The sequence below is a fragment of the Adiantum capillus-veneris genome, chromosome 9 (genome assembly GCF_014529385.1).
Source record: "Adiantum capillus-veneris isolate H3 chromosome 9, ASM1452938v2, whole genome shotgun sequence".
Lineage (NCBI taxonomy): Eukaryota > Viridiplantae > Streptophyta > Polypodiopsida > Polypodiales > Pteridaceae > Adiantum > Adiantum capillus-veneris.
In genome coordinates this window covers 101,218,769-101,243,955 of record NC_140939.1, presented here as the reverse complement: position 1 = coordinate 101,243,955, position 25,187 = coordinate 101,218,769, and the positions used below count along the sequence as shown (strand labels likewise).

At 46.8% G+C, this 25,187-nt stretch overlaps 1 protein-coding gene and 1 pseudogene across 5 annotated transcripts in view; both read left to right on the top strand.

Annotated features, from left to right (window-relative positions):
- Positions 1 to 25,187, top strand: part of LOC147450901 (protein MALE DISCOVERER 2-like) — a 69,859-nt gene that overhangs the window by 32,656 nt on the left and 12,016 nt on the right. The window lies entirely within an intron of this gene.
- Positions 442 to 25,083, top strand: LOC147450902 (uncharacterized; annotated as a pseudogene).

The window sequence follows — 25,187 nt, the reverse complement described above, 5'->3', positions numbered from 1 at the left end:
TGCGTGTTGTCCACAGCTAATCTCTCTCATGGATTTTGGGAAGAAGCTTTGAAAACTGCAGTCCATATATGCAATCAATCCCCTCACATGTCTTTGAAAGGTGACATCCCTGAAGAGGTTTGGTCTGGCAAGCCTGCTTCATATGATCACTTACACATTTTTGGTTGCGAAGCTTTTGTGCATAGTAGACTTGAGTTGAGAAGCAAACTAGATGCCAAGTCCATTAAAGGCCTTTTCATGGGATATGGTGAAGAAGCCAAAATGGGTTACAGGATTTGGTTACCTCAGCTCAAGAGGGTTGTGTGCAGCCGGGATGTTGTTTTTAATAAGGCAAGGCTGCTTCAAAGCAATTGTGCCTCAAACCATGACCATAAAAGGGTCAAATTTCAGCATGAACAGCCACCTGTTAGGCCTATTCTTGACCCTCAGGATGCACCACATATGGCTGAAAATGTAGATGATTCAGTGGTGTTTGAGCCAGATGACGTTAAGCAGCAAATTGAGGCTCCTGAAGGGCATTTGCAGCCACAAAACAATGCTGAAAATGATGTCCATTGTTGATGATTTTATCATGCCACTTGATGTAGACCCATTACTGGATAATTTGGATCATTGGGTGAGGCGGTCTACTCGTCCAAGACGGATTGTGAGTAGATATGATCCCTCTTTGCATTACATTATGTTGACAGATGAGGGAGAGCCTCTTACGTTTAAAGAGGCAAAAACATGTGAGCACAGCGACAAGCGGGAGCTTGCTATGCAAGAAGAGATTAAAGCTTTGCATGCTAATCATACTTGGGATTTGGTGGAATTGCCCAAAGGAAGGAAGGCTATTCCTAACAAATGGGTGTATAAAATCAAGACAGTTGATGCAAAACCCAAGTATAAGGCAAGGCTAGTTGCAAAGGGATATGTTCAAACCAAGGGCATAGACTTTCAAGAAGTGTTCTCTCCTGTAGTGAAGATGACCACTTTGCGTGTGTTGTTTGCCATAGTGGCTGCCCTTGATGTGGAAATGGACCAAATGGATGTACATACCGCTTTTTTGCATGGTGATGTGGAGGAAGAGCTTTATATGAAGCAACCGGAGGGTTTTGTTATTCCTGGCAAGGAACATTTGGTATGTATGCTCAATAGAAGCTTGTATGAGCTGAAACAATCGTGTAGACAATGGTACAAGAAGTTTGACCGCTTCATTCTCAAACATGGTTACAAAGAAGCCATGCAGACCATTGTTTGTATACCAAACGTGATGATGATGGCAGCCCTATCATTCTTGTGCTCTATGTGGATGATATGTTGATAGCTGCAAAGAAAAGAAGCACTATTGATGCTCTTAAAGGGCAGTTGAAATTTGCATTTTCAATGAAAGACCTTGGGGCAGCTGAACACATACTTAGATTAAGGGTTAGAAGGCAAAGGGACCAGCGCATATTGTATTTGTTGCAAGAAAAGTACATTGAAAAGATGTTGGACAGATTTAACATGGCTGAAGCAAAGCCTCTTGGCTTGCCATTACAGCCATAAGTCAAAATTTCCAAGGATGATTGCCCCAAGTCAAAGGAAGAAGCCAATGACATGCAAAGTGTGCCTTACGCTTCAGCTTGTGGTTCACTTATGTATGCTATGGTTGCTACTAGGCCTGACATAGCCCATGGTTCACTTATGTATGCTATGGTTGCTACTAGGCTTCAGCTTGTGGTTCACTTATGTATGCTATGGTTGCTACTAGGCCTGACATAGCCCATGCAGTGGGAGTTGTGAGCCTGTTAATGGCTAATCCAGGCAGTTTGCATTGGGATGCAGTGAAGTCCATTATGAGGTACTCGAAAGGGACTAAAAACAAATGCCTCTGCTATGGTAAAGGACCATTTGAGTTGAAGGGATTTTGTGACTCTGACATGGCTGGTGATGTGGATACATGTAAATCCACAAGTAGTTATGTGTTTACTCTTGCAGGAGGTGCTGTTTCATGGTGTTCTAGATTGCAAAAGATTGTTGCATTGTCTACTACAGAGGCTGAATATATTTCAGCCACTGAGGCTTTCAGAGAAGCCATTTGGTTAGCACGTCTATGCAGTGATTTTGGTTTGCCTGACAAGGCACCTATGCTTGGTTGTGATAGCCAAAGTGCCATATGTCTGGCAAAGAATGCCATGTTTCATGCACGCACAAAGCATATTGATGTACGGTATCACTTCATTCGAGATGTGCTTGAGGATGGCCTTATTACATTGGTTAAGATCCATACATCACAAAATCCGGTAGATGCTCTCACTAAGTGCTTACCCAAAGCACAACATCAGCTATGCATACAGATGATGGGAGTTAGGTAGCTTAAAGGTGCCATTTATGCCTTTAAGTGGGAGGTTGTTGGGTTAAAGGCCCAAATGACCCCTTTAGTGTATATTTTTAAAGGTTACTAACCAATGTGAACTTGGCCACTAACTTAAAAATGGTCCTATACTTTTAATAAAGGGAATGCGAGCCCAATCTCGACTTTCACTTATTCCCCTTCACAAATCGTGCAACCTCTCTCTCTCTTCTTCTTCGATTCCTAGTGCCCCCTTCTCTGCAAGTCATCGCCACCTCTCAAAGCCTCAAGCCTTGCACATCTTCTCGTGCTCTATCACTTGCACACTGTAACTAAGTTAGACTTTGTAAATAATTAATTTATTTACGAGAAAAGAATTATCTAATTAGTTGTGTGCACATGAGAATAGATTTAGCAGTTCTCGGGCCTCTGGTGTGCCCAAGTTTGGGCCAGTGCACCTCAGGGAGACCCTAGCAGAAAATACCCTGTCGGGTCTTCAATGAAGGGGTAGATAGTAGCCTCAGATTTCAGACTCAGAAACTTACGCGTGCTAGTGCAAGCACAGGAATGAGATGGGGTCCTTAGAATAATATCCTAAGGCCTGATTATTTTACGGCCTTAGGATAAGTTAGTTAAAAGTATTCTTAAATGATTTGCGCTGGACCAAATGGCCGGACAAGTGCGAACAGGTAATGCCAAAGCATTGCTGGTACGGCAATGCGCTAGGGAGCAGATAACGTTTTCATTTGTTCCATCTATGTGTACAGTTGTGCACTTAATTGCACATTTCATTAACTAGCATAGGATTTTTAAAGTCAAAAGTTGAATGGTTTAAAAATTTTAAAGTAAGTGTGCCACTTGGCACACTTTCCCATGCAATCTCTCTCTCTCTCTCTCTCTCTCTCTCTCTTCATGCTAGCGTCCCCTCTTCTGGGAGGCTATAAGAGAGCAGCCCCTCCCCCTCTTGCCAGGTTGGCATTGCCCTACCCCCCCCCCCCCCCCAAGTTGACCATCCTCTACGCAGTGAAGCTCTCCATTGAAGCTTGAGAGCAGCACCTTGTGGTGTATGTGGAGCCTCTGAGCACCCATCACCTAGAACAAGGCCTCTCATGGTTGCATGCAGCTTTGGGAGAAGTTTCATCGCGTAAAGTAGTAGAAAACTCTCTTTCTCCCTTATCTAGCTGCTGCAAATTCCCTGTTTTCAGCCCCTAATCACTTGTATTAGGGTGAATTTCAACAAAGTGTTAATAGAATCTTGTTCCCCACTACCTACTCTACACATACACCAAGTTTGGAGCATTTCCATCGCGAAAAGGATCTCCATTTTGGCATTGGAACGCGCTCAGTTAACAATTTCTGGTTATGTGCAGAAAATTACAGCAAGCATGTGTGTGTGTGTGTGTGTTTTGCATGTTTCTGTGGTTGGTTGATTGCAGGAATGATTACGTCCAAAGTGGCACAGTTAGCGGAAGATAGACCCACATTCGTGAGAGCTTCCGATGAGTTTTGTGGAAGGTAGACTCTCCCCTACGTGAGCTTCCCAAAATCTCGCAGAAGAGGATAGATCCTCTCAGTAGTCAGAGAGCAGTTCTTCTACTCTCTCAGTCACAAGCAGAAAAAGGCGAAGAAAGAATAGAGGACGGGCTTTCGCCCCTTTCCCGTGCTTGTAAAGATTCTCCCTTAGTAATAAAGATATTCTCTTTATGGAGGGGGGACCAACCCATCTTCTGGTCCCCAATGAAGTTTCAAGCTCTCTCTCTCTCTCTCTCTAATTCTCTTGAGTATTTGAAGTACAATTAAAAGTCAATTTACGCTTTCGTATTTTGGTGACAGTGGTATCAGAGCAAGGTCATCTCTCTCTTCCTTAAGGGATTGACAACTCTTGGCAGATTGCAGAAATGGGAGGACGTGAGATAGAGTTCTCTCTCCTTCAACAGCAGGTGGAAGAGTTGCAAAAAGCTCTCTCCTATCTAGAAGTCCAAAAGATTCTCCATACTCTTGAGAAAGGGAAGGAGGGTCGAGAGAAATCCCGCAGAACCCAAAGGCGCCAGAACCAAGGAAAGATACTTTGATTGGAACCTCCCGCATGCACGAGAGGCAGAGGAAACCTCCAGAACGTCATGTTCGGTTTAACCCAAAGGTTCAAGAGCAGGATCCCCCTGATTCCCCTCAGTTCTCTTTCATGAAGGATCTGGATGACATCGTTGCTCTGGAAGACATGTTTCTTGACGATCCGTCGCAGCAAGAAGTGCATTCAAGGGAAAAGACTCTTGTCCATAAGGAGTCTAAGCATAGAAAGAAGGAGCACCATAAGAAGAAGCACCACAGGCAGAAAACATTCAAGTCGGGAGACAAAGATGTGAAATTCGACACCTACAATGGACGGCGTGATAATGACAAAGCTTTGGCTTTCATCTGTCAATTCGAAGTTGCATTTGCTGAAGGGAATTTAACAGAAAGATCCAAGCTTCGCCATGTCAGTATGTACCTGAAAGGCACCGCCAGCAGTTGGTGGTTAACCCTTATCCTGGAAGATCGCAAACCCCAAGATTGGACTGCTTTCAAGGAGTTCTATGCACAGTTCATTCCTCCGGACTATGAGGAAGAGGTAAAGAAAGAATGGGATCGACTTTCACAGTCAGAGAACGAAATTGTTCCACGCTATGTGGATAGGTTTTGGGACGTTCTCTTGAAAGTCACTCCATTCAAGAAGATAGACGATTCGGAGAAGATGCGCAAGTTTGAAGCAGGTTTGCATGAAGCCTTGCAAAAGGCTATGAAGCTTTACCCTCGAGGTAACTTGCAGATACTTATGGAATCGGCCCGCATAGCTGATGGAATACATGACAAGGGTACTCCCAGGAAGATGGAGCAAAGCACTTACCATGCCAAGCAGAAGGCTCTCCATGAGTAGCCTACCTCTACTTCTTCTCAAAAGAAGAAAAGAACCGCCTCCGAAGCAGAAGCAAAGCAAAATCAGCCCAAGAAAGGGAGATATCTCTCTCCTGCTGAATTGAGAACCTACATTAGCGAAGGAAGACGCTTCAAGTGTGGACAAGTTGGTCATATGAAGGGTGATTGTCCTACGAAACCTCCGCAACCACCCTCTTCCAATGCAGTCCCAGATGTACAGGGAAATACAACCAAGGATGGAAAAGAAATAGCTCTTCTCAAAGCATGGGGTAGTATCAACAACCAACGGGCTCTTATTTTGTTTGATCCTGGTAGTACAGGCAACTTCATCTCTACCAAGCTAGCTGACGACTTTAACTTGCAGCCCAATCGTTTTGGAGTTTCTATTCAAGCACAATGTTCTTTCAAAGGGCAGAACTCAAACTCTACTCCAATAATAGGGAAGTTGAATCTAAAGGTCGACGACTACAAAGATCAAGAGTCTTTCTTACTAGCTTCACTTGAAGGATGCGATGTTATCTTGGGAATGCCTTGGCACTACAAGATGCATCCCATTCCTGACTATGTTCAGAAAACCTTATCCTTTGCTCATAAAGGAAAGCAGTATCTTGTACTTGCAGATGCAGGTGATTGGCGTATTCCTATCGCCAATCACATTGCCATCAAGAAAGAAATGAAAAAGTGTGTTTCAGCGTACTTGATTTTTGCAAGAGAGAGAGAGATGTGTCTGTTTCACAACTTTCTTCCTCTTTATAGAAAAAAAGACTTAAAGTTATAAAGATTGTTTTGTAGATGAACTTCCAAATGAACTCCCACCTTCGCGACTTGAGGATCATACAATTGATTTGATCCTAGGAAGTTCTCCTCCAAATCAGCCCCCTTATCGAGTTAGTCTAATGCAGCAAGAGGAAATTCTCAAGCAGGTTAACGAACTTTTGGAGAAGGGCTTAATAAGGCCTAGTACTTCTCCATATTGTTCACCTGTCTTGCTAGTACAGAAAAAGGATGGCACATTCCGTATGTGCATAGACTACAGATCTCTAAACAAGATCACAATCAAGAATCGATTTTCAATCCCTCGGATTGACGACATTCTTGACAAGTTACAAGGAGCAAGTGTCTTTAGTCGTATAGACTTGAAGAGCGGTTATCATCAAATCCACATAGCTCCTCAGGATGTGCATAAGACTTCATTTAGAACAACCTTCGGGTTGTATGAATTTCTAGTGATGCCTTTTGGACTCACTAATGCACCAGCTACATTCAACAGAATGATGGATAGAATCTTTCACTCATATAGAAGTTTTACAGGGTTTTCTTTGATGACGTCTTAATCTTCTCAGAGTCGGAAGACGAACACTATAAGCCTCTCGCCTTAGTGTTTGAAGAATTACGCAAACACAAATTATTTGTGAATGCTAAGAAGAGTGAGTTCTTTTTAAAAGAAATCCACTATTTGGGCCATATAGTGTCTCACAATCAGGTGAGGATGGACCTTGATAAGATTCAAGCAGTTGTAGAATAGCCTACGCCAACTACAGTACATGATGTACGAAGTTTTCTTGGCCTCTGATCCTATTATCGGCGTTTCATTCGCGCTTTTGCCGCGATAGGAGGTCCCCTCCATGACCTGACACAGAAGCAGATTCCATTCCATTGGGGGTGTGGACAAAAACAAGCTTTCGAAAAGCTTAAGTCTCTACTCAGTCACGGACATGTTCTCACCGTCCCTGATCTTCGCAAACCTTTCGAGGTATACTACGATGCATCTGGAGATTGTGTAGGAGTTTTGAACCAAGAGGGTCACGCGATAGCCTATGAAAGCTTGCGTCTTAAAGATGCAGAGTTGCATGTCTCTATATACGAGAAAGAGCTAATGGCAGTAATTCATGCTCTTTCCATTTGGAAACACTATCTATTAGGAGCTGATTTTATTATCAAGACATATCATCAAAGTCTTCGCTACTTTCTCACATAGAGAAAGTTATCAGAAAAGCAGATGAGATGGGCCAACTTTCTTTCAATGTTCCATTTTCAGATTTTACACACTTCTGGAAGAAAGAATGCAGTTGCAGATGCTCTCTCCGAGCGTCCAAAGATCAATGCACTAACAACAATTTATCATGTGGAACTAGAATCTCTCAGCGAGATGTATCCTTGAGATCCAGACTTCGCCACAATTTGGGCAGATCTTAAAGCTGGTCACTCAAGGCCATCTTATTGCATTAGGGATAATACGCTCTATCGTCAACAAGCAATATGCATAGCTCAGCCCTTACGACAGAAGGTGATGGCTGAAGCACATAATTCTCCTTATGCCGGGCATCGGGGAATTGCTTTCACCACTCGCGTCCTCGAAAGGTATTTCTTTTGGCCAACACTCCGTGTGGACATTGAAAAACATGTACGTGAGTGTTTAGTCTGCCAAAAAGTAAAATATGACAGACATAAAGTTTATGGCAAGCTTCAGCCGCTCCCTGTGCCTAACACGCCATGGGAAAGTATTGCCATGGATTTTATTACAGATCTTCCTAGATCCAAGAATGGAAATGATGCAATCTGAACTATAGTAGACAGATTCAGTAAGCAAGCACATTTTCTTCCAGTAAAGAAGACGATCAAAGCTGATCACATGGCTAGAATATTTCTAGCTCAGATTTTTAAACACCATGGATTGCCAAAGACTAGTCTATTTTGGCAGGCATTGTCAGCGATAGAGATATTCGCATGACTAGTCTATTTTGGCAGGCATTGTTCGAAAACTTGGTGACTAAGCTTGATTTTTCAGCAGCTTATCATCCTCAAACAGATGGTCAAAGCGAAATCGCTAATGCCACTGTTTTAGATCTCCTCAAGTGCTATGTTTCGGAACGACAATCCGAATGGGAACAGTACTTACCAATAGTTGAGTTTGCGTATAATAATACCATACATTCCTCAACTGGTAAAGCTCCCTTCGAAATTATTTATGGGAAGCCACTCTTACTTCCTATTATGGTGACCAAAGAAAACACTTCGCCGCAGATGAATTTGCGCGCAATATTGATATTGCCCATCAACAAGTAAAGCAAGCGATTCTTCGTACTCAAGAGCAACGGAAGAGAAAAGCAGACAAGCACAGAAGGAATCTCAATCTTGAAAAAGGACAATATGTCCTGCTTCGGTTTGAGAAAGCTAGATTGAAAAAGCGGGTCGGCAAAGGGAAAGTTGTCAAACTTTCCCATAGATTATACGGCCCTTTCAAAATTACAGATAAAGTCAATGACGTGACTTTCAGATTGGATTTGCCTTCTAACTGGCGCATCCATAATGTTTTTCATGTCAGTCTCCTGCGACCATATGTTGGACCTCCTCCAGTGGCGCCAGTACAAGAAGATCCTCCAAAAGTCGCAGAGATTGAGGAAATCCTTTAACCTGAACAGATAATACACCACTCGGAGAGACAAATCAAGTCGGGGAGTTTACATCGAAAGTATTTAGTCGAGTTCAAGAGTTACACTTCTTTAGATGTAAAGTGGATGACTGAGTCCGATCTTAAGGACTACCTAGACATCTTGCACAGTTATGTTGATGCTCTACAGTTGAGGTCAACTCTTCAAAACCAAGAGGGATGTAACTAAGTCGGACTTTGTAAATAATTAATTTATTTAGGAAAAAAGAATTATCTAATTATTTGTGTACACATCAGAATAGATTTAGCAGTTCTCGGGCCTCAGGTGCACCCAAGTTTGGGCCAGTGCACCTCAGGGAGACCCTAGCAGAAAATACCCTGAAGCCATAGCGATTGGGAAATCGGGTCTTCAATGAAGGGGTAGATAGTAGCCTCAGATTTCAGGCTCAGAAAATTACGCGCGGTAGTGCAAGCATAAGAATGAGATGGGGTCCTTAGAATAATAACCCTAAGGCCTGATTATTTTACGGCCTTAGGATAAGTTAGTTAAAAGTATTCTTAAATTGTTTGCACTGGACCAAATGGCCGGACAAGTGCGAACAGGTAATGCCAGAGCATTGTTGGTACGGCAATGCGCTAGGGAGCAGTTAACGTTTTCATTTGTTGCATCTATGTGTATAGTTGTGTACTTAATTGCACATTTCATTAACTAGCATAGGATTTTTAAAGTCAAAAGTTGAATGGTTTAAAATTTTTAAAGTAAGTGTGCCACTTGGCACACTTTCCCATACAATCTCTCTCTCTCTCTCTCTCTCCCTCACTCCCTCTCTTCATGCTAGCGCCCCCTCTTCTGGGAGGCTATAAGAGAGCAGCCCCTTCCCCTCTTGCCAGGTTGGCAGTGCACTACTCCCCCCCCCCCCCCCCCCCCCCCCCCCCCAAGTTGACAATCCTCTATGCAATGAAGCTCTCCATTGAAGCTTGAGAGCAGCACCTTGTGGTGTATGTGGAGCCTCTGAGCACCCATCACCTAGAACAAGGCCTCTCATGGTTGCATGCAGCTTTGGGAGAAGTTTCATCGCATAAAGTAGTAGAAAACTCTCTTTCTCCCTTGTCTAGCTGCTGCAAATTCCCTGTTTTCAGCCCCTAATCACTTGTATTAGGGTGAATTTCAACAAAGTGTTAATAGAATCTTGTTCCCCACTACCTACTCTACACATATACCAAGTTTGGAGCATTTCCATCGCGAAAAGGACTTCCATTTTGGTATTGGAACGCGCTCAGGTAACAATTTCTGGTTATGTGCAGAAAATTACAGCAAGCGTGTGTGTGTGTGTGTTTTGCATGTTTCTGTGGTTGGTTGATTGCAGGAATGATTACGTCCAAAGTGGCACAGTTAGCGGAAGATAGACCCTCATTCGTGAGAGCTTCCGATGAGTTTTGTGGAAGGTAGACTCTCCCCTACGTGAGCTTCCCAAAATCTCGCAGAAGAGGATAGATCCTCTCAGTAGTCAGAGAGCAGTTCTTTTACTCTCTCAGTCACAAGCAGAAAAAGGCGAAGAAAGAATAGAGGACGGGCTTTCGCCCCTTTCCTGTGCTTGTAAAGATTCTCCCTTAGTAATAAAGATATTCTCTTTATGGGGGGGGACCAGTCCATCTTCTGGTCCCCAATGAAGTGTCAAGCTTTCTCTCTCTCTCTCTCTCTCTCTAATTCTCTTGAGTATTTGAAGTACAATTAAAAGTCAGTTTACGCTTCCGTATTTTTGTGACACACACATTGCTGCGTACTCATCAAAAGAGCGGTCTATGATGACCATGGCAACCAAGGCAAAAATCGTTCCCCAGAGGACTCGGATGAGCCTAAGAAGTCAGAGGGTACCGGAAAACGGCTTAAGTATCTCACGCCGAACCAAGTACAGGTGGACGGTAGTGCCATCTGAGCATATCTTGGACCATGGTGAAAAAAGGCCCAAGACGCGAGAGTCGGAAGGAAAGCCTCTCTGCGCTCCCGCATGCGGTCGGAGCTGCCCTGGAGTCTCTCGAATTGTCCTCTGAGAGTATGGATCAACTCTAGCCAAAGGTCCTGAACAGTCTCTGCTGGTGGTACAGGGCGAGCCTCGAAGATGCGGAAGCAGCGGGTCCGCCAGATGAACCAAAGTGTCAGGCCGCTGATGAGCTCCCAACACTCCTCTCTCTCTCACTGCACCACTCCTGTGGAGTAAGCTCTGTAGCAGGCTGGCGACCCCCTGCATCACTATCATCCTGCTAGTGGAGGATAGCTCAAACTGAAGTGCCGGGCCCTTGAGAGTGGACCAAGTAGCTGCCCCCAAGTGTACTGCCGAGCTCTGGAAAGAGCTGGCATCAGCCGAAGAACACGAAGCCACACCTGCTGTGCCAAAGGGGCCCTTGAGAGTGGACCAAGTAGCTACCCCCAAGTGTACTGCCGAGCTGTGGAAAGAGCTGGCATCCGTCGAAGAACACGAAGCCACATCTGCTGCGCCAAAGGACAGTCCCAAAGACATGACGCTGACTCTCCACAAGATGGTCAGAAGCTGCACATGCGGCCGAAAGACCACTATGTACAAGCCAGCTCCCAACTGCTGTAGCTCGGTGTGCAACCAGCCACTGGAACAAAGTGACCTGCCTTGGCTGTTTGGAGTCCCACAACCGCTCCCAAAAAGCTGCCAAGGACTCAGTTGTGAGACCCTCCTCCTGCCAATGAGGTGCTGCAGCAGGACGAGCCTCTGTCTGCGTTGCCGATATGTGACGTCCTAGTCGAATAGTGTACTGAAAGAAAGGGACTCCTGGATGGTCTGCTGAGTAGAAAGGGTCCCTCCAAAGCCACTCTCCAGGATCCCACTGTACTCTTGCCAGCAGACAGCTCTCCCAAGCCCACATTCTCCAGTGGCCAGCAGTCTCAAGAGCTGTTGGGTCAGGATCTATGACAAGTCCTCCCACAGATGCCCACCACTCGGATCCTCTGAAAACAACACTCTGCCACTTGTGGGGCCTCTACTACAACTCTGTGTAAGCGTCCCTCACCCTGTAGCTCGAAAAACAGGGAGGGTATAGTCTTTGAGCAAGCCCGAACTGAGATGAGAACCTCCAGTCACGTGAAGGCCCCCATCCATCTGGGCGCTGCTGCTGACTCGAGAGGTGTGAGCCACTCAGCTGGTACTGCCTCTGAGATGTCTTGACACATGCTTTGCACCCCTCTCATGCCCTGTAGGTGAATGCCTTGAAGCTCCTCTAACAAGCCTGAAAACTGTAGCCAGTCACATAAAGTGCATGCTGGACCCTCTGCCATGGGACCCCAGGAAACATGAGGCGGACTACCAACCAAGTGGCCTCTCTGAGTGCTAACCATGGGGTTCCAAACAAGGGGCTGTCTCAGGCGCTCCTCCGTTCAAGTAGGCTAACGTTGCTCCAGGCCTCTCTGTAGTTGCTTGCAAGATCGGAGCAGACTCACAGTGAAGCAGGTCCTCTAGTCTCCTGCTCAAACCAACTCTGCGCATCTCTGTGAAAATCCATCTAGTCGAGGATCGCTAGGGGCCTCTAGCCTGAGGCACCCTAACACTAAGCCGCTGGAGCAAGAACTCCTTCCAGGGCTCCTCTCCTGGAAGAAGTCCTCTGACGATAAACTTCCCAAGAAGGGCTCTGCTTTGCTGTGCTGGGTCCATGATCCCCAATCCTCCATGAGAACAAGGAAGAATGATGACTTGCCATGCCACTTTGGCCCGGGCTATCTGAGTGTCACGCCCTGACCAAAGGAAGTTCCTGATCAGCCTCTCTACCTGGCTGATACAAGAACTAGAAAAGATCCAACAAGAAGTGATGTACCACATAGTAGCCAACAACACTTGGTTGGCCACTACATCTCTGCCTGCCAGAGAAAGTCGTGCAGAGCTCGAATGTAACAACATTCCCCCTGATGGACAAGAGGAGGGGAGCAATTTATTGCTCGGGAGACAAGTCCAAACCAACCTGACAGCCCAAGTACCGAATTGCAGTCCCTGGGGGAATCCACCTGAAACCCTCACCTTGCATCCAATCAAGCGTAGGAGCACTACCAACCCAGAAAGCCACTGCCTTTCTCCAGTTGATCAGTGCGCCTAATGCACAACAAAAAGTCTCAAGAGCCTGCTCACACCTGTGAAGGTTGGCCTCCTAGCCATCCAAGTACAAGGTTGAGTCGTCTGCAAACTCGGCGTCTAGTAGCTCATCTCCCCGAATAGGGAGCGCTAAGCCGCGTAAACCAACGTGTTATGAAACCAAAAACCTGCTCATCGCCTCAGCATAGAACAGAAAGAGGAAGGGGGCAAGAGGGCAGCCCTGTCTGACCGAACGTGTGAGCATGAAACGATCACCTCTACCTCCTGACAAAAGTACCTGACTGTGTGTCCGTCTGTACAGAGCTGACACACCTCTGATCCAAGCATCTGAGAAGCGTAGAGTGCCCTCCAAAAAGTCCTAGTCAACTCTGCTGTAGGCCTTCTCAAATCTAGAAGAAGTATCATCAGATCCTCACCACGGAGCCGCGCGAGGGCAGAAGCCTCCCAAAAAGTAAAGATGTTGTCAAGGATACTACGCTCCTTGACAAAACATGTCTGTGTCCCATGTATAATGCTCTCTAGAAGTCGCTGAATCCTCAAACTCAGAGCCTTGGCAAGAATTTTGTAGGCTGAGTTGAGGATGGTGATGGGGCGCCACTGTCGAATCTCATCCAAGGAGCCACCCTCCTTGGGAATGAGGTAAATCAGGCCCTCACTCATGCTGTCAGGCATCTCTCCTGTGTGCAGGATGAACTGAAAAGCACTGCACAGACCTGAGCCAAGCAAGTACCAGTACTCCAAGAAAAAACTGGGAGTCAAGCCATTCGCACCTGGACAGCTACCACGGGGGAGTACTCTAAGAGCCGTGTGTAGCTCCTCTAGCTAAAGAGGTAGCTCAAGCCTCTGGTACATCTCCTCATCTGTGCCCACACCTCCTCTCTGCATGCATCGTGACGCTCTGACTGAGGCTCTGCAGACAGTAGATCACGGTAGAAGTCAGTAGCAACTACATGCATGTCCTCTGGCTCTGAAGCAATTGACCCGTCGGGCATCGTCAACTGGCTGACCTTGGCATGCGTATGATGGGGTCCCACTGCCTCAAAGAAAGCGCCTGTCACTCTGTCACCCACCTGGGTCCATTGAGATGCCTGCCGATGGAAAGCAAACTCATGGCGCCTCTCCTCTGTGCTGACAAGCTCTTGGCGAGTCTGCTGTAATTGCTTCTCCAACCAAGGACTGTCTGGATGCTACTCTTGCATCCTCTGCAAGGAAGCAACACCCCGTCGAAGACGCTTCTACAGCCAGGCGAGCCGAAGACTCCTGAAGAAAGAATCGACTAAGCTGAGCAAGTCCTGAGGCCACTCTGTCAGCAGGAGAATCCTGCATGTCTAAGATCTCTGTCCAAAGAGCCTCCACTCGCTCTCTGAGCGCAGAGTCCAGCAAGACCCTCTCAGGGATGCGTAGCATCGTGCTCCCCCTCCTCTGCCTATCAGTCTCACTGTGAGGATCACTGGTGCATGGTCCAAAAAGGAAGTCCCTGCTAGAATGTCAACTGTCCCATCCAAGTCATAGAAGTGGCCACTAGTGTAGAAGCGATCTATTCAAAATAGATTCACGTTTCCCACTCTGCGGTCCGAACGAGAGAGGGTCAGGTTGTTTGGGGGACCTCACGAAGCTAGAATGCTGCCACACATATGAAACCCGCAGTCGTACAAAACCTCTCCCAAGCTACTAGCTCAACTCCATGCACAGTAGTATGGCTACCACCAATCCTCTCAGAGGGGTCCTCAAACATGTTGAAGTCACCCCCTATGCACCATTGCTCTGCCTGCGGCAGAGACTCAACAATCTGAGACCAAAACTCTGCACGTGCACTCGTCACATTGGGCGCATAGATGTTCAAGAAGCCCACGAGATAACCCTGAACCTGCATAGTGATCCACTGAGCCCTGCCTGGCATAATAATCCCTCTGTCCACAATGGCCTGTTGCAAAGAATCGGCAATAGTCATACATACCCCGCCCTGGATGCCTCCAGGTCCAAATGCAGCTGACAAAAAAGTCTCATATCGTCCACGCAAAAGCTGACCACAACGTCTAATGCGGCTCTCACACAGATGATGCTCCTGTAGCATAAGAAGGTCAATCTCTCCTCCCACAAGGCATCGCTGAAGCTCCTGACACGGTCGGCCCCTCTGATGCTAAAACTGGGGCCCATCTAATCCCTGTACGTTCCATGAGACGATCCTCAGGGGGAGCGAGAGAGAACTGATGCTGCCGCATCAGCTAATCGTGCTATCTTCGAGGCAGGCTTGGATGGGGAGTAATCCGCATCCCAACATCCTCGAGATAGGTGTGACTGCAAAGAGTGTCGCCCAAGTAGACCGAGCCATGCGTAAAGCAACCTCCTTTGTCCAGTTGTCCTCATGTATGTGTACATACCATGGTGGGCTCTGCATGTCAGCAAAGAAGTGAACCACACTGTGTCTACATCCTGCTGCGTCTTGAGGTGTCACAGAAAACCTGGCCAATGGCCAAAGAGTTTGAAGCAAGTCTGTAACCCCTAGGTCTCCCATGTGATGAGAGAACTCTAGGGCGTGTGTCTGTAGCCACTCCAACACTGAGTCTATAGTCCACTCAGCCTTGTCCCTGCCGCACAGGGGAAAAGAGAAGCCAACCGCTGAGTCCAAGGCCTCTATCCCCCTAGCTGCAAGGAGCAATGCATGAACTCTGAAGCAGGCCGCCTCAAGGTCTGGTGAGGGGTCGCCGAGAAACCGTGTAAAGTCGTAGGCAAAGAAATCCCACGACGACGAATGTCGAAGCTTGTTAGACCACGAGGAATTGCTTCAAAGGGAGACGTTTGCACCAGAAGAGGGGGTCTCAAGAAAGGCCGTTCCTCTCTCGCCTAGCGACTCGTGGCAAAGGCGCTGCCAAGAGATCTCCTAGCAGCCAAGGAAGGCCCTGCCCCATGGGACGGCTGCGGGACTGGGGCGGGAGGAGGTGAGGGAGCAAGGGGGGAAGGGGGAGAGGGGGGGCGAGGGGGATCGGCAAAGGTAGGAGGGCGGGATGGAGAGGGAGAGGGAGAGGGAGAAGGAAAAGGAGGAGGGGGGGGGGGAGCGGGGCGGGGGGGCGGAAGAGGGGGGGAACTGTAACAGACTTGGACACTCCAAGTCAAGAATCAATCACCACAGCACCAAATAACCACTTCAAAACAATTCACAGATCACAATAGATTTGCACTGGCCCGGCGGAGTTCCGTGCCTAGAGATATTGGCCCCAAGACTAGCGCCCCTTTCGGTATTTCTTTATGTATTAAATCAATGTCAAAGTACAAGAGAGCGGTTAGGGTTTCACTCTCAGACTGTGCGTATAGATGCTTTGTAGAGTGAGCCCTCACCGCTTATTTAAAGATTACAAGGGGTGCCCAAAAGCAGAGCCCCAAAAGCTTCCAGTTCAAAAGCACAAATTCTTTCTCTCTCTCTCTCTCTCTCTCTCTCTCTCTCTCTCTCTCTCTCTCTCTCTCAAGAGAGTAAAAATAAAGCAATGTACTTCCTCTCTCACTCTCTCTTGCCAAATTGCGTCGCCCAAAGGGCTGCTTTTCAGCTCCGAAAAATCCGCCGCGTTTTCCGAAATTTCGTATGCTGGCCACGTTGCATTTTCAGCTGCCAAAATCAGGGTTTCCACCACATTTAGGGTTTCAGCCAGCAGTTAGAGTTAGGGTTTCCAAAAATTAGGGTTTCTGCAAATTAGGGTTTCTGGCAGAAATTAGGGTTTGCAGAAATTAGGGTTTCTGGCAGTTTCTGCTCTCGGTAGCCACGTCATCACTTTGTGACATACCCCCCTCTTGAAAGCATTGTAATCGCCCTCGATTACGCCTGCAAAACCGACAGAAGCCATAAACCGTCTTAGCAGACACTGACTGTTAGTACCTACGTACTAGGAACACACATCTAGCACATGTACCAAATTGACAGTCACATCACAGGACATCACTAGACATCACAGGACATCACATGACATTCAATATTCATTCGGATCTTAGACCATGATTTATCGGCAATGTAGCTAGCAATCGCATCTAGATCCAATCGGGACCTCATCGATGTCCGATTGACTAACCCTTATTGCAACCATGTCCATTCGAGATCAATCAGACCAAAATGCTGTAGTCATTTCGTCTATCAATTCCTGCATTTAAAAGAAGTCAAGAACAAATCAGTATCATAATCAGGAATTCCATTTCATTAAGGTCATACAACAGAATACTGTCAGCTTTCAGTATCCCTGAAGCTCAAAGAGACATCAGTGACTCTAGTATCTAAATCAAGGCATCTGTTGACAAAGGAGCGGAGTGACTCCCCTCTTGTGCATCCCACTGCACGAGATCTCCGGCCAAGCTGAATTCTGGGTTCCATTTGGAGTAGACTATGCTAAACCAAAAGCATCGAGGTAAAGTTTCACAATCTGAGGAGTATTTGCTAGGTCCTCCTCCTCCATCCACTTCACATCCAATGCAGGATAGTTCTTGAACTTAACCAAGAACCGCCTTCGAACTTTACCTTTATTCTTCGTATCCTTATGTGCCAAAATCTGTTCAGGACCAAGGATCTCCTCGTTTTCTTCCACTTCGGGTTGCTCATCAGGCTCCCCATCATCAGGCACATCACCCTTAAAAGGTTTCAAGAGACTCACATGAAATGCATTGTGAATCCTCCAAGTATCTGGTAGTTTCAATCGGAAGAAGACATCATTTATCTTTTCAGTGATCTGGAAAGGTCTGTAGTATCGCATACTAAGCTTTGGAAAAAGCCTCTCCTTTCCCTTTTTCTTTCTTAGGCGTGCCTTCTCAAAACGTAAGAGCACCCAATCATCCTCCTTCAATTTCAAGTCGCGACGATGGCGATCCGCTGCCTTTTTTCTGTCGTTCTTGAGACTTCTGCAAAGTCTCGTGAACCTTGGCAAAAGCCGTATCTAAGTCTCGCATATATTCATCCGCTTCAAAGATCTTATCTTTCGTGCTTAGGAAGGGTGGAACCTTCGCAGCACCTTCAACAATCTCAAATGGCGCCTTCCCCGTCGAAGAGTGTATTGTGTTATTGTAGGCAAATTCCACCAAAGGTAGGTACTTTTCCCATTGAGTCTTCTGATCTGAGATATAAGACTTCAATAAATCTAGAACCACTGAATTTGCAATCTCAGATTGCCCATCAATCTGTGGGTGGAACGATGACGAGAATTGCAACCACGTGCCAATGTTCTCCCAAATTGCCTTCCAAAACAAACTCGTAAATCGGGGGTCTCTGTCGGAGACAATCGTCTCAGGCATGCCATGTAATATGAAGATCCGGGCCACAAACAGTCTCGCTAAGTGATCCGGCTTGACTGTTTTTTTCACTGGAATGAAATGAGTGTGTTTGCTAAATCTGTCAATAACAGTCCAGATACCAGCGTGACCAGTCTGTATTCTCGGGAGATCAAAAATGAAATCCATTGCAATACTTTCCCAGGGGCGGGTGGGTATGGGCAAAGGCTGTAACAATCCCTGTGCCTTATACCTGTCAAACTTGACCTTTTGGCATACTAAGCAACTGCGCACAAACTCTTCCACATCCTTTTTGAGTCTCAGCCAAAAGAAGTATCTCTCTACCCCCTTCATGGTGGTAGCAATGCCGCGGTGACCCGTAAAAGGTGGACATTGGCATTCAATCATAATTTTTTTCCTCAATGGCTGTGTAACGCACAACATGGTTTTTCTCATCAAGTAGCCTTCCCGAATGGAGTATCCTGCTACTGTCTCCCCATCCCGTATCGGTGTGAAAATATCTGCAAAATTTGTATCTGTGGCATACTGGTCGACCATACCCTCGAAGCTCCTATGATGTATCGCGGAAATAGCCAGAAACAACGGCTTTCGAGACAAAGCATCTGCCACCACATTCTTCTGTCCGTGCACGTGGACAATCTGGAAGTGAAACTGTGACAAGATGTTCGCCCACCGCATCTGCTTTTCCGAAAGCTGCTTGTGTGACAAGAAGTAGCGCAAACTCTGATGGTCTGTAAAGACAGTAAAATCCGCTCCGAGTAGGTAATGGCACCACTGAGTAAGAGCATGGATAATTGCCAAAAGCTCTTTCTCATAAATCTGTTCTGTCATCTCCGGCCTAGAGAACAATCGGCTCTCGTAAGCAATGACATGGCCTTCTTGCATTAAGACCGCACCCAGACTATGACCACAAGTATCACAATAAACTTCAAATGACTTCTGCAAATCCGGCAAAGTCAAAATTGGTCCCGTAGTCAATTTCTATTTCAATATCTAAAAGGCAGTCACCTTTGTGGATCCCCACGAGAAAGGGACTCCTTTCTGTGTCAAGATATGCAAAGGGGAAGCAACCTCTGCAAACTTTCGTATGAACCGCCTATAGTACGAACACAGTCTCAAGAAGCTTCTAACTTCATGGACATTCTTCAAATCGGGCCAATCACGTATAGTCTCTATCTTGGCCGGATCCATTTGCAATCTTGCTGCTGAGACAATGTGTCCCAAAAAGTGTAGTGTACGTGCCTTTGAAACATGGGAAAAAAGGCACTCGAGGTTTTCTCTCCTCTTGGAAGGTGGGTCTTAGGATCGCTAGATAGTTTAAATATGCTTCTGTTGTGAGGTGGAGCTAGATCTCATTGCTAGTAGGCTCGAACTCGACTCACTTTGTGATGAGAGATCGTCCGCTAGTTGAACCCTGAACCACTTTGTTTGCTTCCGCTATAGATCTAGTGGCCACCAGATTCACCATCAGATCCGCCGTTTGATACGGTGGGGTGGGGACCTCACACCTGGTATCAGAGCCTAGGTTAGGTTGAGAAATAAAGTCGTATTGTTTGAATATTTAAAAAGGAACTGAAAGTGTATAGGTAGCTGATCCGAATTCCTTGCATTGGTGTTGCAGGAAGACCCCGTGCTAGAATATCGGAAGTTCCAAGTGTTTGAGCTTATTTATGAGCAAGCTCGACGATCCCCAGTTTACCAATTCAGGCGAGATGTCATGGAGATACAGATGAAGGCTCATACGCCACACTCCACTTGCATCGATAGAGGATGGGGACTTGATTGGACACTTGCAGGAGAGGTTTACTACATCAACGCTCGGAAGCTAGGATGCCTAGCTACCGATTTGAAGAAGATACGTTGGGAAGAAGAGTTGAGGGTGGTAGAGTTATTCTACTTGTTGCCTACCCGATTGGACCTGACTGTTTCAGGCGACTCCAATCAAACCACCAACGACTGGCTCTTGGAAAAGGTCACCGAGGTGATCCCAGTGAACAGAGTCAGAACTTTTGGAGTATCAAAAGAAGAATCCCGGCTTGATATCTTAATTTATTATCCACTCAAGGATGAGTACAGGAACTACTTCACTAACAAAGTAGTGCATCATGTGAACACAATATCCTAGGCGTATCTTATATGCAATCCAAAAAGCCATGTAATAAGTTGATCAACAGTTATCCTAAACCTTGAGGGTTTCGATTGTAATAAATTTTCATCAATAAAGTGCTTTTTGTCTCTGAATCTCTGTCTCTTGATAAAGTGGGATCTTGAATTCTATTCTCTGGTAGGAAAAATTCACTTTTCTTTGCATTAATCACTTGTGATCTTGTAATGCCTGAAAGACCTGAAGCAGATGATCTCTGTGTTCTGCCTCATTCTTGGAGAAAACAATGATGTCGTCAAAGAAAGTGCCAACAAATAGCCTGTACTCTCGAAAAATCCTGTCCATCATCCGATTAAATGTCGCAGGAGCATTGGTTAAGCCAAAAGGCATCACCAAAAACTCAAATAACCCAAAAGTAGTCCGAAAGGCTGTCTTGTAGACGTCTCCCGGCGCAATTCGAATCTGATGATATCCACTCTTCAAGTCAATCTTGCGAAAGCACGAGGATCCCTGTAACCTGTCGAGTATATCATCGATCCTAGGAATCGAAAATCTGTTCTTGATGGTGATTTTGTTGAGAGCTCTATAATCGATGCACATTCTCCAAGATCCGTCTTTCTTCAAAACCAACAACACTGGAGAGCAATACGATGAAGTACTAGGCTGGACAAGACCCTTTTCCAAGAGGTCTTTCACTTGGTTCATAATCTCTTTATTCTGTGCTCGGCTCACACGGTTCGGTGGCCGGTTCGGTGGTGTGCTTCCTAGTATCAGATCAATGGTATGATCTTCAGGACGAGCAGGTGGTAACTCGTTTGGTAGGCCCTCTGAGAAGCAATCGGCGTGAGAGTGGAGAAAATCTTGGCGTTCTTTATCAAGTTTAGACATATTTGTCCTATCCTTATCGCTCAATTCTTTCATAGAGATCGAGTAAACAAACAGACTGGATTTCATCAATTTTGAAATGGCCGAAGCCGATACAATAGGGACAGACTCGCCCTTCAGTTTAATATCAAGTACAATGGTTCTGCCCTTCTCTGTAGTCAAAGTCGCTTTCCTCGCCCGATAGTCGACCACGGCGTTGTTCTTGTGGTACTAGGGAATCCCTAAGAGAACATCACAACCCTCCAAAGGCATTATGAAGAAGTCCTCATGCCCCAAATACCCTTGACAATGCAACCGAAGTTTGCCAATGACAGGTGTAATGGCTATGTCCCTGTCGGGTGCCGCTAGAGCTGCCTCCGCAAGTGGTCCCATCCTATCGGGAGTGTCCCGAGCCGCGCCGCCAATTCTGGTGAAATGAAGTTGGCCTTGGCTCCTCCATCAAAGAAGATAAGGGCCTCTTGATCTTTCACTTTGCCCCAAGCTCGATAAAGTTTTGTACTCTCGTCCATGGTGTTGGGATCGGTACCCACACAATTTGGAACCAGTCCTATTTTCATCTTGCCTTTTCGTCCACGTTCCTCAGCTGCTCTCAAACTCTCAGGCCTGTCGTCGTCCTTATCATTCTGTTCTTTCTGTGCCTTTTTAGGGCAACTTCGCGGAGATATGTCCATGTTCCCTGCATCCAAAGCACTTCCCCTCCTCGCTGAATCGAGCTCGCTCCTGAGGAGTAAACTTGGGTCGTGCATCCTTTTTGCTCTTTTTCTTTCTACTTTCATTCCCAGAAGTCTGTTCAGCTCGTTGTGTCATGGCCTCATCTGTGGGGTAGGTCAGACTGCCAGAGTGAATGGCAAAGCCCCACTTCGCATGACTCATCAACTCCTGAATAGAAGCTGACTTCTACTCCAAGCAGTGATCTCAGATCTCTGTAGGTAGACCCAAGGTGAACCGCTCAATCTGTTCTCTGAACGAGATCTTCTTGAATGAAGAGGCGGGTAGAAAAGAGCTCTAGAATCTCTCACAGTAAGCATTTATTGTATCTTTTTTGGTCATCCAAAGATGGTTCCAAGCAGCTCGTATATCGTGTTCATACTCTTGCGTCAACCAAGAAGAAATGAAAAGCTTCTTAAATTTCAGCCATTTAATTGGCACAGTCTTGTTTAAAAGAAGCGTGGACCACCAAGTGCGAGCATTCCCCTTAAAATAAGAGGTAGCTCTCCGAATCTTGGAGTGCTCTGAGTAGCGTCCTCCCATGAAAGCAATGTCAAACTGCTGTATAAAAGACAAAGCCTTCGAAGCATCTGAGTATCTTGAAAAAGTATCAAATTTGATCGAGTGTCCACCTTCCTTAAACTCTCGGACTTTCTTGCTTTTATCTTCCAGAAAGTCATACTGGTCGGCTTTATAAAAATTCTTCTTGTTCGCATAAAAGTTTCCGTCATCGGATTCTGAACTGTCTGTAGACGAGTCCTCAGTAGAACTATCAGTCTCCAGGCGAGATTTAGACCTCTTTGCCTTTTTCTTGCCATTTTCGAAGCGTTGTTTCTTGCTTCGCTTTTTACCTTTTCTTTCTTCTTCGCTCGAATCTGAAGAGGTAGAAGAACTGTCAGAAGAAGAAGAAGAAGAAGAAGAAGAAGAAGAAGAAGAAGAACTGGGTACTTCTTCAATGTGAACACGCTTCTTCTGTTTCTTTGCTTTGTCAAATGTCGACTGACGACCCAAATAACTCGGGAAGTCAATGCTTTTCTTCTGCTTTTTGCCGTGCTTTTTGCGCGTCAAAAAGCTGAGCAATCCGTGCATCAACCACCTCTTCTAATTCCTTCTCTGAATATTTCTTATGAGCAGAAGGTTTCTTGAGAGCGGGTTTCGGGGGTTGTGTAATGGTTTTCTGCCACTGCTTGTGCACTTCCTGAAAAGAAGTCTCGCTCATATATTTTGCAAATTTTGGGTCCTTCGCAAAATTGAGCATCATCTTTGTTGCATCGCCGATCAATTGACGACATTCCATCTCTCATCGCTCCGCCTAAGTAGGCTGAGGCGGGCCATACTCTCTGTCGGAATCTTCGTTGTAATCCCTGCCCGCATCTCCAGATGCGGAGGGAGTCGACTGATCTTTGCGTGAAGCAATAGGTGCCGCGGAAAAAAAAAATTTGGGGATCCTATTTCAGGTAGAAGAGAAATCGGCCGTGCTCTGATACCACTGTAACAGACTTGGACACTCCAAGTCAAGAATCAATCACCGCAGCACCAAATAACCACTTAAAAACAATTCACAGATCACAATAGATTTGCACTGGTGCGGCGGAGTTCCATGCCTAGAGATATTGGCCCCAAAGACTGGCGCCTCTTTCTGTATTTCTTTATGTATTAAATCAATGTCAAAGTACAAGAGAGCGGGGGTTTCACTCTCAGACTCTGCGTCCAGATGCTGAGCCCTCACCGCTTATTTCAAGATTACAAGGGATGCCCAAAAGCAGAGCCCCAAAATCTTCCAGTTCAAAAGCACAAATTCTCTCTCTCTCTCTCAAGAGAGTAAAAATAAAGCAATGTACTCTCTCTCACTCTCTCTTGCCAAATTGCGTCGCCCAAAGGGCTGCTTTTCAGCTTCGAAAAATACGCCGCGTTTTCCGGAAATCCGTACGCTGGCCACGTGGCATTTTCAGCTGCCAAAATCAGGGTTTCCACCACATTTAGGGTTTCAGCCAGCAATTAGGGTTAGGTTTTCCAGAAATTAGGGTTTCTGCAAATTAGGGTTTCTGGCAGAAATTAGGGTTTGCAGAAATTAGGGTTTCTGGCAGTTTCTGCTCTCGGTAACCACGTCATCACTTTGTGACAGGAACTCGGGGGAAGGAGGGGTTGTCGAGGGTGAGGCTGAGGTGGAGGCCGGGGCAGGGACCTCGTCCTGCTGAAGAGGGTCGAATCGGTTTCCCATGGGAACCCATTGTTGCTGGGTAGGAGCCTGAGGACCACTCTTGAGTGCCAGGCTGGCGCGGTGGCCCCTGCCGACGTCGACCACGAGCCTGCTGCCAGTCCTCCTCCGCTTGAGCCCAGGCTCGGAGGGTGGCTTTGCCTGCGTACTCTATGACTGTGCTTGTTGTTGCTGGCCAGCCCTTGAGGGCTGGGGCTGGTGGGCCTGTGGTGTAGGTTGGGGTCTCCTCCGTGGACAGGCCTTCGCAACATGGCCCATCTATCGACAAATGAAACACTGATTCGGGATGCCCGAATATTCCACGCTATGTGGGAACCAACCCCCGCTTATCCGAGGAAGTAGGATGACCTTTAGGAGAGTGTGGGTGTCCCTAACCAGAACACGTACTGAGGGAATGCCGGCTGCCTTGGCAGCTACTGAGGCTGCCGTGCGAGGTGTCTCCAGGACAGTCCCAATCTCTGAGCCTATCCTGGACAAAAGTGGTAGGTACTCCCTCCTCAAACCAGGAAAGCAAACGGAGATGGGAAGGTCTGCCTCCTCTACCAGAACATCTGAAGCTGGGTCAAAACCATGTCTCCACTGTCGAGAGTGGGCTCGAACTGCTCGGATGGTCAAGGGGCTCATCCCGATGACCTTGGATGCCATCTCGGAGGTCTCAAACTCTATCTGATAGTAGCCGTGTCCGAGGAAGTGAACGTCCAAGATCTTGCCCACCTCTGCGAGAAGACGGGCCTGGAGAAGATCACGCAGCTCTCCTTTGCTGGGTCTGGTGCCGAGAATCTTGCAGATGACGGAAGTCGCCTGCAGGCGTTCCACCTCTGCGGCTAGGCTCGCTTGCTTTGTCGGTGAGAGAGCAAGTCGAATGGTGGGCTCAGCGGGGTTGGGCGAGGGGACTTCATTGGAGTCCCTCTGTGGCGAAGCTTGAGCCTCCATCTGTGTCTGTTGCTGTGAAGAAAAGGCGAAGAAGCGTCGACGAACGGGGAATCTCTTGAGCACGTCGAGGGTGCTGGCGATGCCCGTCAAGCAGGAATGGAGAGGCGACGGGCTAAAGGCAGTGTGCAGGCTGGTGGGGCAGTGGACAGGCAGGCGGGCAGGGCAGGCAGGGCTGGGCAGCGGGTGGGGCAGCGGGCAGGGCGTGCAAGGAGTGGGAGGGGAGCAGGGGGGGGCGATGGCGAGTAGGGGGCGGGGAGAGACAGCAGCAGCGGCGTCTCTCTCCTTCATTGTGTTCAATTCAGTTTCTCTTTTCAAGTGAAGTAAAGTAACCTTGTGTTTGTGCGGAGTAC